Below are 11,464 nucleotides of genomic sequence, written 5' to 3' on the forward strand. Positions count from 1 at the left end.
ATCTATCTATCTTGATGGCTCTAGATAAACTTTTACCCCGATAATATCTGCCCAACATATCAACGAACGATGGAAAACGAAAACGTGAAGTCGGCTAAAATCAAAGACGGCCATTTTTCCATGCGGCTGCTCTTTAATTGTTTTACTTATAATGGACTTTCGACGAGAGACAATGATCAACGAAATCAGTGATCGTCGCGACTTTTGCGTTCAACACCGCCGTTATGTATATTATCAGTCAACGATAGCCCGCCACGGCAAAATACGTACGTAATATTGATTCGAAATGCTATTGTCGGAACTATAGTACGCGTATCTCTAAACGCAGCCGTAGGCTTTTGCTTCATATCGTCTTCAAGAAGATACACGTAGATGATAGTCTTTTGAATCAGCGGCTGGTAATCGTTCGTAATTATCGCGGAATGACGTAGGAACAAATTCTAACTGTTATAGTCAATTATCGGTGCTTCTTAACAGCCGAGAGCGAAAACACGATAGAAGATTACTGACAGCCATACAGCCTGCCTTATAAGTACCAGAAGTATAGCAATTTGCTTTGCTGTGCAAAATGGGCATTTTGAATGTCCCCTACAGGTAGAGCCTATCTTTTGCCATTGGCACGGTATTGAGCGGACCATACTATTTTAAAGCACATTTAACATATACATTGAAGTCTGTCATGTTATGATACCTCTTTATTTGCTCTGTTTTTTTAAGCACAAATGATCCAGTCTAATGCTTACTTACTGTCCCGGAGAGCCGAACTAACTTTTAGTGCGGAGCTCTTTAACGTAAAAAAGTTTATGAATGAAGCAAGCCAACCGACGAACCCCAAACAAATAGTCAGACCCCCGTTCCCCTCTCAACGACGACAACAACATCTACCATACGCACGCCATAAGTCACGAGCTCAGGGAACATTGGAGTTTCGCAATTGAAAAAAGAAAAGTACCGTAAGGCGGTGACAGAAAGTAGTATTCGTTCATCCCATTCAACAACAGTCTCTCACGGAATGCTTTCCACCTGTTCTATTATAGCATTACGGCGATATTACCATGACTACGTATTATTGTTATTGTGCATAGAGGGATCATTTGCAATGAAGGCAAGTAAACTGGACTCCGTTGAGGTCTGATATGGTTGTGATTGGCGTTAAAGAAGAAATGGCTGGACGAAGATGACAGACGGAGGCGTTAGACCGTGTCGCAAATAAAAACGACGACGGTGACCCTGTACGGGAGTAATGCAACCGTGGTATCTTTCGTTTTGTGTTTGGCTGGCTCCTTGCGGATTATTTATCCGCTGTCGGGTATTGACAATGTTTACGAGTGGGAAAACGGCAGGTGTTACGCAAGTCCTACATAACATGTCATGTGATGGTAACGTACATTTAGGAATCATTAAAAACGTTGATCGATGGCTAGTGCGAAAACCAGCCGTCAAACAGATATTGCCGATATAGAAATCTCCCTATAATTACAACTAACTGTTAAATGCCTCTACAGATATTTGCTAATCACTCCATTTTAGACTATTTCAGGTAAACAATAGGCTATATAGTTTGTGGATTAAGAGTTCTGGTTAGGTTTGGCAAATGAACGTACGCAATGTTTCTTATCGTCGTTTTCGGTGCTGAGAGGTTTTTGCCCTGTGCAAAGGATCACCGACGGCGTTCAAGTGTCGTATAAGACACAACTAGTAAAACCTGCTAGGTATTTAACGTACAACGAATGAAATAATTTGTCTTTATTAAACGAGTTCCCTCTTTAGCTGACGATCTGCTATTTCCGTAGCAGCATGTCAGCGGCTGACTATGCCGCCGTTATGTTTGTGTGCATAGCCTATCAATATATCAGCTGGATAAACGGCTTTTCCGTAAAGACAAAAGTCGACCGTGGATCAATGTGAAATATGCGTGTGTTTTTTATTACCGGCCACCTTCACATGGCACTCCCTATTAAAATTAGTACTCTTTAAATATGCGTTGTTATTATTTTTATAGGACCGTTTTCTAAGCGCTGAGAGTCTGCAACGATTTACGCGCCGCTATCCAGTGGCCGTATCCGAAGGCATTATCCTTAATCTACCATAGTCATACCCAAGCCGCATTCTATAAAAGATCATCTAATCCCACTAACTAGCTACAAAGCTAAACGACTAGTGCCGATAGGGCATGCTTTGAAGTGCTGTTAATGTCCTTACGTGGGGAGCTTCATGTGGACGAACGTGAATTTCCATCAAATGCCTAGAAAAAATGTTGAATTACACATGTCTGCCTTCGTAGACGGTACTGTACGCTGCGGTTATTATGTCTTTCTTGCCTATTTTTTTCCTTATAGGTCCCTTGCCTCAGGCATAGTACGACCCCCAATGACATACCTGGCAACGGGTACTCCATTAAACTAGCCGAGCCACAGATTCAGAGAGTTAGCCTAACGTATGTTAATGTCTGGCCGTAACGTCGCTGCTAAAGTAAACAGAATAACAACAGTCCATTTCATTAATTGAAAGCTATGCAAAGGAACTCGAACATTCTACAAAACGAAAGACTAAATGATTTTCTGTCGCGTTTCTATTTTCAAAATGTGTGTAATGTCATATGTTAGATGCGAGAGCCAAAGAAGGCAAGGGAAAAAAAATACGGTTCAAGAAACTGGATAAAAAGTCGACCGATTCAGCCGCGAAATCCAACGTTTATAGACAAGAGAATGATAGCCAAGCGATGTCACACAGTATGTCGCGTAACGTGTTCGCTGTTAAAGCGATCGCAACGAGTACAGGTTGAAGATTGTCTTGAAGGGAGCGGCGCGAACAAAAAAGAAAATGCCAACAAGCGACGACACACGTTCGGGCACCGTCTACGGCGTTCGGAATGATTCGTAAGTATATCAATTTAGTCGATCTGTTTGAATTTTCGCGGCAACTGAACCGAATTGACCCCTGGCGGTTTCCGATGCAAGGATACGCGGCTATAAACATCGATTGTAGCTAGCTATAGCAGCGGATGATCGCAGACGACTGGTACGTCGAAAACAATTGGAGGTACTATTGGTTGAAGTAACCAAACAATAAAGTTAGTGAATGATCAATCCAGCATGTGTTTAGATCTCAGAACTGATGTCTTTGCTCTATTATCTTTGTTCTTATTTCAAAATTCATAGGTCAGTACTCTTTATTTTTATATGTACTCCAATATGTCGTTCACTGAAGCACTATATATCTAAATGGGTTTCGTTTCAGGCAGTCGAAGAGCAACGTGTTACTGAGTCACTATTGGGAAGGCATGATCTTCATTTTTACCCACTAATATCCATTCTTAGCATTGCGACGAACAAATGTATAGGCAAAATTGTTTATTGAAAAATTATCAAAAAAACTCACCAATTTAAAGGCTCAGATTAACTAAGTATTTGTTAAAGATAGTGAAACTCTCAGTAGTATTAGAATAGCGGAAGCGGAACAGATGATAGCTAGTTATGGACATTGATCAAGCACATATTTAACGTGGTTGACACCGTACGTCTCCTGAATCATATACAAATATACAGTATACACTATGGAAAGTCTTCTGTAAAGCCCGGGACGGATGGGGCAACGAATGTATCGCGGACTGAAAATCGACTAAGGTTTACTTTTATCATGCGCCAATGCAAATCCTTTTAACAAACCCGCTAGCTAGATCAACTATAAATAAAAATGTAAAAAATAGTCTGTGATCAATACCGTACGATATCTCCTGTATCGAAGACTAAGACTTCTGAAGGGACCCCTTAGCATGGCCGTCGAAGGTCCATGGTTTACCTAAGATCTAGCAAAGGCTAAAAGTCAGCCACAGATAATTGTACCATTAACAAACAATATGATCATTAGTTACATTGCTTGAGCATCTGGATTAGTAGACTACACAAAAATTATCTTATCTAAAGAGAAGCCTTCTGCCAGTTAAAGTATGTACTACTGTTCTGTCGTATCGTATGTAGCTATCCTGGGCGCCAAATCAAGAGAAAACATATAGCACAAGCCAGCTTCGGAGGCTTCTTCATTGCGCTCTACTGAAAACGATGGGAAGGTCAAAATATATGGCATATGTAGCTTATGCTTATGCCTAATTAAATATATAGAAGCTTCTGAATCAGCGTGTGTTGAACATCTGGCTTACTTGCGGTCGGGAAGTTTTACCCATAGTTCTCGCATATAGTTGTAAACAACAAAAAAATAGAAGCTGTATAATGTTGGCTTTTACGTTACAGAAGAAGGCTGCCGATGTTACTTGTACTAAATTGAGCAGTACTACCGAGAGCTACAATACGCGGGTTACCAATAACTTGTAAGTAGCCTTACTCAGCGCGTTAGTCAGCGCTTGAACTAACAGTGGCCAGACATATAATAAGTTAGGTGCAATCAGACAATTTCTCTCATCCTCTTTAAGACTGATTACAGGTTAGAAAACGTAGAATGTACGTAAAAAAAAAATTTTTTTTTATAGTAGAATTGTGGCGCAGATCCAGATGTTCGATGACAGAAAACTTTACATTGTAAACATAACAAAGACGCAAGATATCTTGCGTGTATGAGTCCTGCTGCTATTTTACATGTGTGTCACGTGCAAGTAGTGTTTTAGACAAATTACATAGCTTCTATTTGAACCGAGAGGGGTTGACTGTAGCGCGTGCTTTCTAGAGATCTCGTCTTAATTGCCAAATGCTCAACGCCCACATTAAAGTTTCTCATGGACTTTGGTTACGGCCGACATTGTTTGTTATAAACGAGCTCCTGCTAGCAGCGAAATGCTCACTTAACTTAGATTAGTGATTCTGTTTTGAGAATTGTCTCTGCCAAATACGGACGTCACGTGCCTTCACATCATAGAAGTATAGTACTAAGCGTAAGTGTAACTAAGCGTAGTACTTCAACTATAACTCTCATTAACTTAGTTAGACAATGCAGATGTTAGAACTGATCAACTTACGAGTTAGTAAAAGTTATCAATATATCGTGCGATGAATGACGGTTTACCATTGTTGTCACTAGCGCGGATTGCAGATACACGCATAGATCGATCGTAGTCAGAGCCACAAGCAGGTAGTTAGAGAGGAATAACTGCACCCGTATGAGCCATTACAAACAGACCCGAAGGTGGCCCGTTTTCTGCTGTTATAAGCATAAAAAAAGACGCCAATAGTTCTAACTCTTGGTCAGTTGTCAGGAACAAAATTATACTCTCGGCTTCTGTGTTAGGCACTGTATGTGTTTCCATATACCTTGCTATAGCTTTCTATGTTTCGGGTCTTCCTGGCGCAATGCAGTGTGCCAATGCTCAGACCACCCTAGTATATCTACTATTAGCATGCAAATACGGTACCCACTGAGCTATTACATGACCAAGCCTCGTCTATGCAAAACATCTGTGGAAAAGGTGCCCAGCTCTAGTCACTCCGACTCGAGCGGATTCAATTCCCGGCACGACATTCTGTATCTAATAGTTTTGTATTCTGTTATCAATTAGGGTTCTTGTTGACACGACATACAACAAAACAAATAACAAAGCTACCCGCCTGAATGTAGCATTGTTTACATCTGTGAGGAGAGAGGTTTACGAAAAGTGGTCAAGTTAGAAATTCACCAGCAATTGCTGGCCAATTACTGTGGCCTAGTTTATCGTTTCCACTTTGCAATAAGGCCAATTATAGTAAAGAATGTGCTTCAGCTACCTTGATCACTGTTACTGCTGCCGCTACTACTACAAACTGCATAATAACCTTCCATCTATGTATGTATACATATGCTGTGTTCCCGCCTTCATTCCGACGCGTTTCGGGGTCCATGCGCGTGGTCATTGTATTTCTGTCGGAGCGCGCGTAGGCCCCGTCTATTTATAGCGAATGTTCCTGACTGCAGCCGTAACGTCTGTAACAACGATAATGACAATATCTAAACAGGATGTTATTTCACCGTTCACCAATGGATAGCTGTTGATTGTCGCTCCTGCTATTCCTTCTGGGTAGTCGGCCTCGCAATGCTGTCGCTTAGCCTCACCGTTACTCCCCAGTGGGACCGCTGCTGCAGTAGTCATTGTGTGCGCCTGCTGTTGGAGTTTTTGAGCTTTTCAAATACGACAGCAGTGTAGCGGTGTTCGCAGTAACAGTAGTTGTAACAACGCCGACGATCAGTCGTTAGTAGTTACAGCCGAGTGCGTCACACAGCTGGACAGGAGCGTAACCGGCAGAGTCGCTTGAGGTTTGCACGCCTCCGCGTCGCATTGGGCGGTAGGCAGGGGGACCACTGGTCGCGCCTCTCATAGGTTTGCTGCAGCCAGGCCTAGGGGAAGGAAACACATTGCGTCGATTATGCGCCTATGCCTGTGTGTATGCGCGACGCGACAGTCATGTGTGTACGAGTTTTGCGTCGCTTCGAAAAGTGACTTCGCCGTAGGCGCCGCACACGAGTGAGTAAGTGAACGAAAACTCAATGGGAGGGTTCCGTTCGTTGACAGCGTGGATTACGTGTTTTTGAGAGCTGTAAACTGGTTCAACCGTGTGACGAGACAAGCCGACGATGAGATGGAGGCGATAGTCGACGTGATAGGAAATTGTAGTTGAAATCGTAATTGACGTACGGAAGTTAGCGTAAAAAATAGAGAAAATGGGAAGTGAACCGGAGGCGCAGTGTTGAAAGAACAGATAGAAGACACCGTATGTTTATATGTAGCGACAAACATAGGAAGGGTGAAAGATGGCGAAGCACACAACGTTAAATCTTAGATAACTTTAGTTGTAAAGGATAACGTTTTTCTCCAAATAGCGATCTAAAAATTGTGCTGATTTTGGAAAAAACGTTATCCACCATAAAGCTTGACATAGACACGCCAAATAACGTGTAAAACTATTGGTTTTGCGATTTATTCGCTATGCTTGACTTTTTTTTACTAAATCTTAATATAAAGAGTCTCTTTCAGAAAGATGATTCTTGGTAGACTATTCTTGAATCACCCCACTTGCCTCTAAGTGGTGTACCCCTTTCGCCAATTTCGCAATACAACTAATTAATGCAACACTTAATTGACCAGGTATTTTTATCTGCTTTACGCAAATAAATTAAGCAATGTAGAAATAAGATTCATTTCAATTCACTCAACATAAAAAATATTGAGTGTGCTCAGGCAATATCTTCTAAGCACAGTACGTTAGCACGAGAACTGCAATAAAAAAAATTATACCTTTTCCAGTCTCTCCTTGACAATAAATTAAAATACCTTGTAATTTCACGGTTCGTAGTATTTTGTAAACGAACTGCTGCCCTGTCTGACTAAACAAACGGTAGTATTAAAGGCGCCTCCCACGCACGCGACAGTCTGTTTCATTCCTGCCTTTTTCATCAGATCGTGCCTGAACAATGATGACATCTTAACGCTTTTGTTGCCGGCTGGAATACGCATCTGGCTCTTCTGCGTATCCCATTCATGAGGTAACGGCTGTTGGGGGTAAATATGGAGTGTTTTTTTGTTAGTCGTTAGTGCCCTGGTCCGTCTGGCCATGCTTTAACAGAACATTATCATCAATATAGTATTCACGCTGTTTGAGAAGTATAGGGTAGCAGTTTTTATATTCTCTACATGTATTCTGCTGATAAGTACCTATAGCCGTTTGTATTGGATGGTAAAACGGTATCTATGGTACTATGTTGAGAACGATATGATTAGATATATCATTTCTCGTAGACACTGATATAAATACCTCGTTTTCTTTTCGAAGTATCACATTGATTAGTTTATCAGACATATCGGAGCTGCATCATGCGGAAAACTGCTACTGGTTTTCAAAGTAACATTTTTCTCCTATTTTGTAAATGGAAAAAAGTGTTTTTAGCCGTTTGTTGTTAGAATTAGTGTATTCTAATCCAGTAGCTGTCTGTTTGTAACCTAGGACATTGTCGCTCGCCAGTCCACTTCGTTTGGCAATGATAGAACAGTGTCATTTTATTACTTCATGTCCTACCCGTTATTGAATAATAATATTAACTCTAGTGCAGATGTTTCCACTTGTTTCAATGTTTTCAGATGCCGTAAATAACTACATGTGTAACAAATGTTCCAGCGTCTCATGCGCCGTCCTTAGAGAGACACATATTGTTTTTGTTGTTTCTGTTGGTGAATGCGGCGCTAGCATCCTTCTCGAGCAACCAGCCATAGTAATGGGTTGCCCTCGAGGGCTCTTTGCTGTAATGGGTGCCAGGCTATATCTCTTTTTCCTTTGACGTTCTCCGACTCTTTTATTCCTCCTCCTTAGAATGATTTCACTCGTTAACATGGAGTACCTCTAGTCTGCTCTCGTTGACTACTGCTGATACTATAACTGACAAAGGGATTCTTTGGCTAGATATACCAGTCAGTCGGCCAGCGATCCAGCCAATACACTTACTCAGCGTGTTGCTATTCGCTGCTATTTTAGTTGAACCTTGTACTCACGCTACCGTTGTTCCCCCTCGAACACACCCCCATCCCAAACGCACACGTCATACACGCAAGGTATGCCAGTGTCATTGACGTTTCTGTATCCTCTTACGTCTATCTACTTGTGTGCCAAGTTGCGTTTGCTGAGCCCCTAACTGAGTGTCCCTCCGGCCTGCGGCAGCGAGTGACTATGAATGACCGTGCTTTGCTATATGTGTACATAGTGTTTTCGCTCACCAGCCAGTTCGCGGTGGCTCCTTCGTTACTGTTAGGTGTCTTTCTTTCGGCACGGCTGTCTCAAAGCCTTACGAACAAAATTGGACCTTTTCTGGCCTTTCGGTCCTGTTCGCCCCCTGTAGTTGGACACGACTAAAACGTTCACAACATGTATTCAACACTGAGATAACAGAAATAACCGGAAAATGCGCCAGAAACCAGTTGCAGTGCAGATGGCACCTATAACGAAATAGATCAATTGAGGCAGTCTCCATATGAATGATATTTTTTTTTTCTTTCAGATATGCACAGTCACAAACGGAGACCTCATGCATAATATACATAATAATACATGTGAACGATATAACTGTTAACAGGTACGGAAAGGTGTATGTTAAGGCCCTGAGATGTAGTACGCGGTGCATCTGTCTGCCATTTGGCATATGCAACTAGACAAGTAATACTGGAACTACTCAATATTACTGATGGGTACTAGATATAATGAACATTTTATAAAGATTATATGGAAAAAATTGCCTGATCTGGTAGGAAAGCTGTATTGAAACTAACATGCAGTAAGATACCAACCTGGGACGTATCGAAAGGAAGCTATAACGTCTAAAGGAGAATTTCTACCGCTACCCATAATTCTTTCAACCAGCCAACCAGCTACCCTTTCGGGAACCCTATACAAGCAAGCCTGATATAGAAATGGTTCCTTGCAGCTTCATTAGGGGCGCGTGTCGAAAAGAAGCCCAGATGGATTGAATGGACCTTTGGACTGGCTTTTGAATGGTAGATCAGATTTGTATTTCTCACCATCCACGCAATGATAATGCACTGATTGTTGTTTACCGCAGATATCGAGCCGCTTGGGTCGCTGGGCAAGACAAACGTTTTCCCTGTCCGCGTTGTTTGATCGGAGAAAAACAACTGCATGAAATCAAATTGATGGCAGCAGTATGGACGAGGCCGCTGCCGCAAAGGCGGTTATGCGAACGCTTGTGTGGCTGCAATTCCCAAGTCTTTTGACGAACGATGACAATTTTGGCAACGGAAGGTGGTCACGGAGAGAGGGCGGGGCGGAAAAACCAACAACGGTTCAAAGCAAAACAATGGTGTGACGAAAAAGAGCAAGAATGAAAAAAAAAAACTAGCGTTGTTCTAGGTAATATTTTGCCAAAAGGGACTACGTTAAAAATAGGCGGTAATCTCGGAAAAAAGGATCGATAGGTCTACATCTACACCGAGTTTTCGATCGGTTGAGGAAATGGCCGTTCGATTTCTCGCCCGAGACGTGATCGAAAGTGACAATTTGACAGCGTTAAAAGGGGTACGAGTCGAGGAGGCGATGAGCAAATCGTTATAATAATACTGCGACGGTAGCGACGACGACGATGATGCACGTGAGACTGCCATGGTAGGAACGCATTGACTGCGTTCTCCTTTCTAAATTTCTGTTTTTCTTTTGCCAGCCTTCTTTGCTTGTAAAGAAAATATTGGTCTTAGCAAAGAGGACGAGTGGTTAGTAATCCTTTCAAGTGCACCTTTCTGTATCCGAATGAATGAAAAGGGGACTTTTAAGGCAAGAATAAAGAAAACAACAAGTAGCATAAGTTATGATTAAGTTATTGACTAAGAGTTTTCGGACGATGGGAGAGTTTGTCTAATAGTCAGGAAATAATCAATCGGTGGAGAGATGAAAGCTACGGTAAGGAAAGATCCCATGCTGGAAGGTGGTGCGTATGCAGGCGCGTATACACCCGATCATTAGCACTGAAAAAATCAATATAGAACGCTTGTTGAAGTTCGACATCTTAAAGCCCGCCCTTTTCTAACAATAGCTAATTTGCACAGGGTCAGTTGTCACAGAGTAGTCTTATATTTAACTCGTGATAGCATTTTACAGACGAATTCCTTGTGCTCAGCGCCCCTTTTTAAAAAAACATCACCATTTCAGAACTAATCTATATTCTTGCGTAAGTCGCTCGGGCAACTCGCACAGAATAAAGTAGAAATATCATCGTGTCTTCAAAATCAGGTATTGTGTTTTGTTTTGATTACCGATGACCGTTTTAAGCTGTCCGTCTTAGACTGACCGTCCAAGAGACTGTGCTATCTGAAAACGCAATTTCTACTCAATGAATAAAGTGAAGCGTTGAGGATTGGCGTATTAGTATATAATGTATCTTCTATACTATAGGTATTTCTATTCTGCGATGCTGTGTTTTTAACAGTGAACTCAAAATTCATAACAGGTCAAGCTTGTTCGCAGCGATTGCGCCGGTCCAATGATACGCTAGCCAGGCGTCCGAGTCTAACACGTACATTTCATTTTAAATAATCGCGCTATAACACGATTATTTGCAGACGAACTCTGCTGCTAAGGTTATTCAACGTTACTTTATCTATGTTCGATCCGTATGCAAAGCCTGCTCATCCTCGCAAACTTTACAGGCTTATATATAGCACACAATAAAACGAGAAGAAGGAAATTGCGCTGTTTTCTAACCCTAGTTAGGTTCACTGATGGATTGCACGATTCGATCTGAAAATCAGCCTATTTTGCTCCATTAAGCATATTTTATTTATAATATTAACAGTTAAATGATTTTAAAGTTAGCCAATTTTACCTTTACGCTAGCCTCGAACGCACTTGTCGTACCCAGGAGTTTAGACATGTTCATGTTTCGCTTGACGACCCAAGTTGTCATTTAACAACAACAGCCGATAAACGGCAGTGTCGCCACGTGGGACTGAGCGTGTACGTCGGCCAGCAGGACGGTAAGTATAGTCACA

The sequence above is a fragment of the Varroa jacobsoni genome, unplaced genomic scaffold (assembly GCF_002532875.2).
Source record: "Varroa jacobsoni isolate VJ856 unplaced genomic scaffold, vjacob_1.0 scaffold_1321, whole genome shotgun sequence".
Taxonomy (NCBI): domain Eukaryota; kingdom Metazoa; phylum Arthropoda; class Arachnida; order Mesostigmata; family Varroidae; genus Varroa; species Varroa jacobsoni.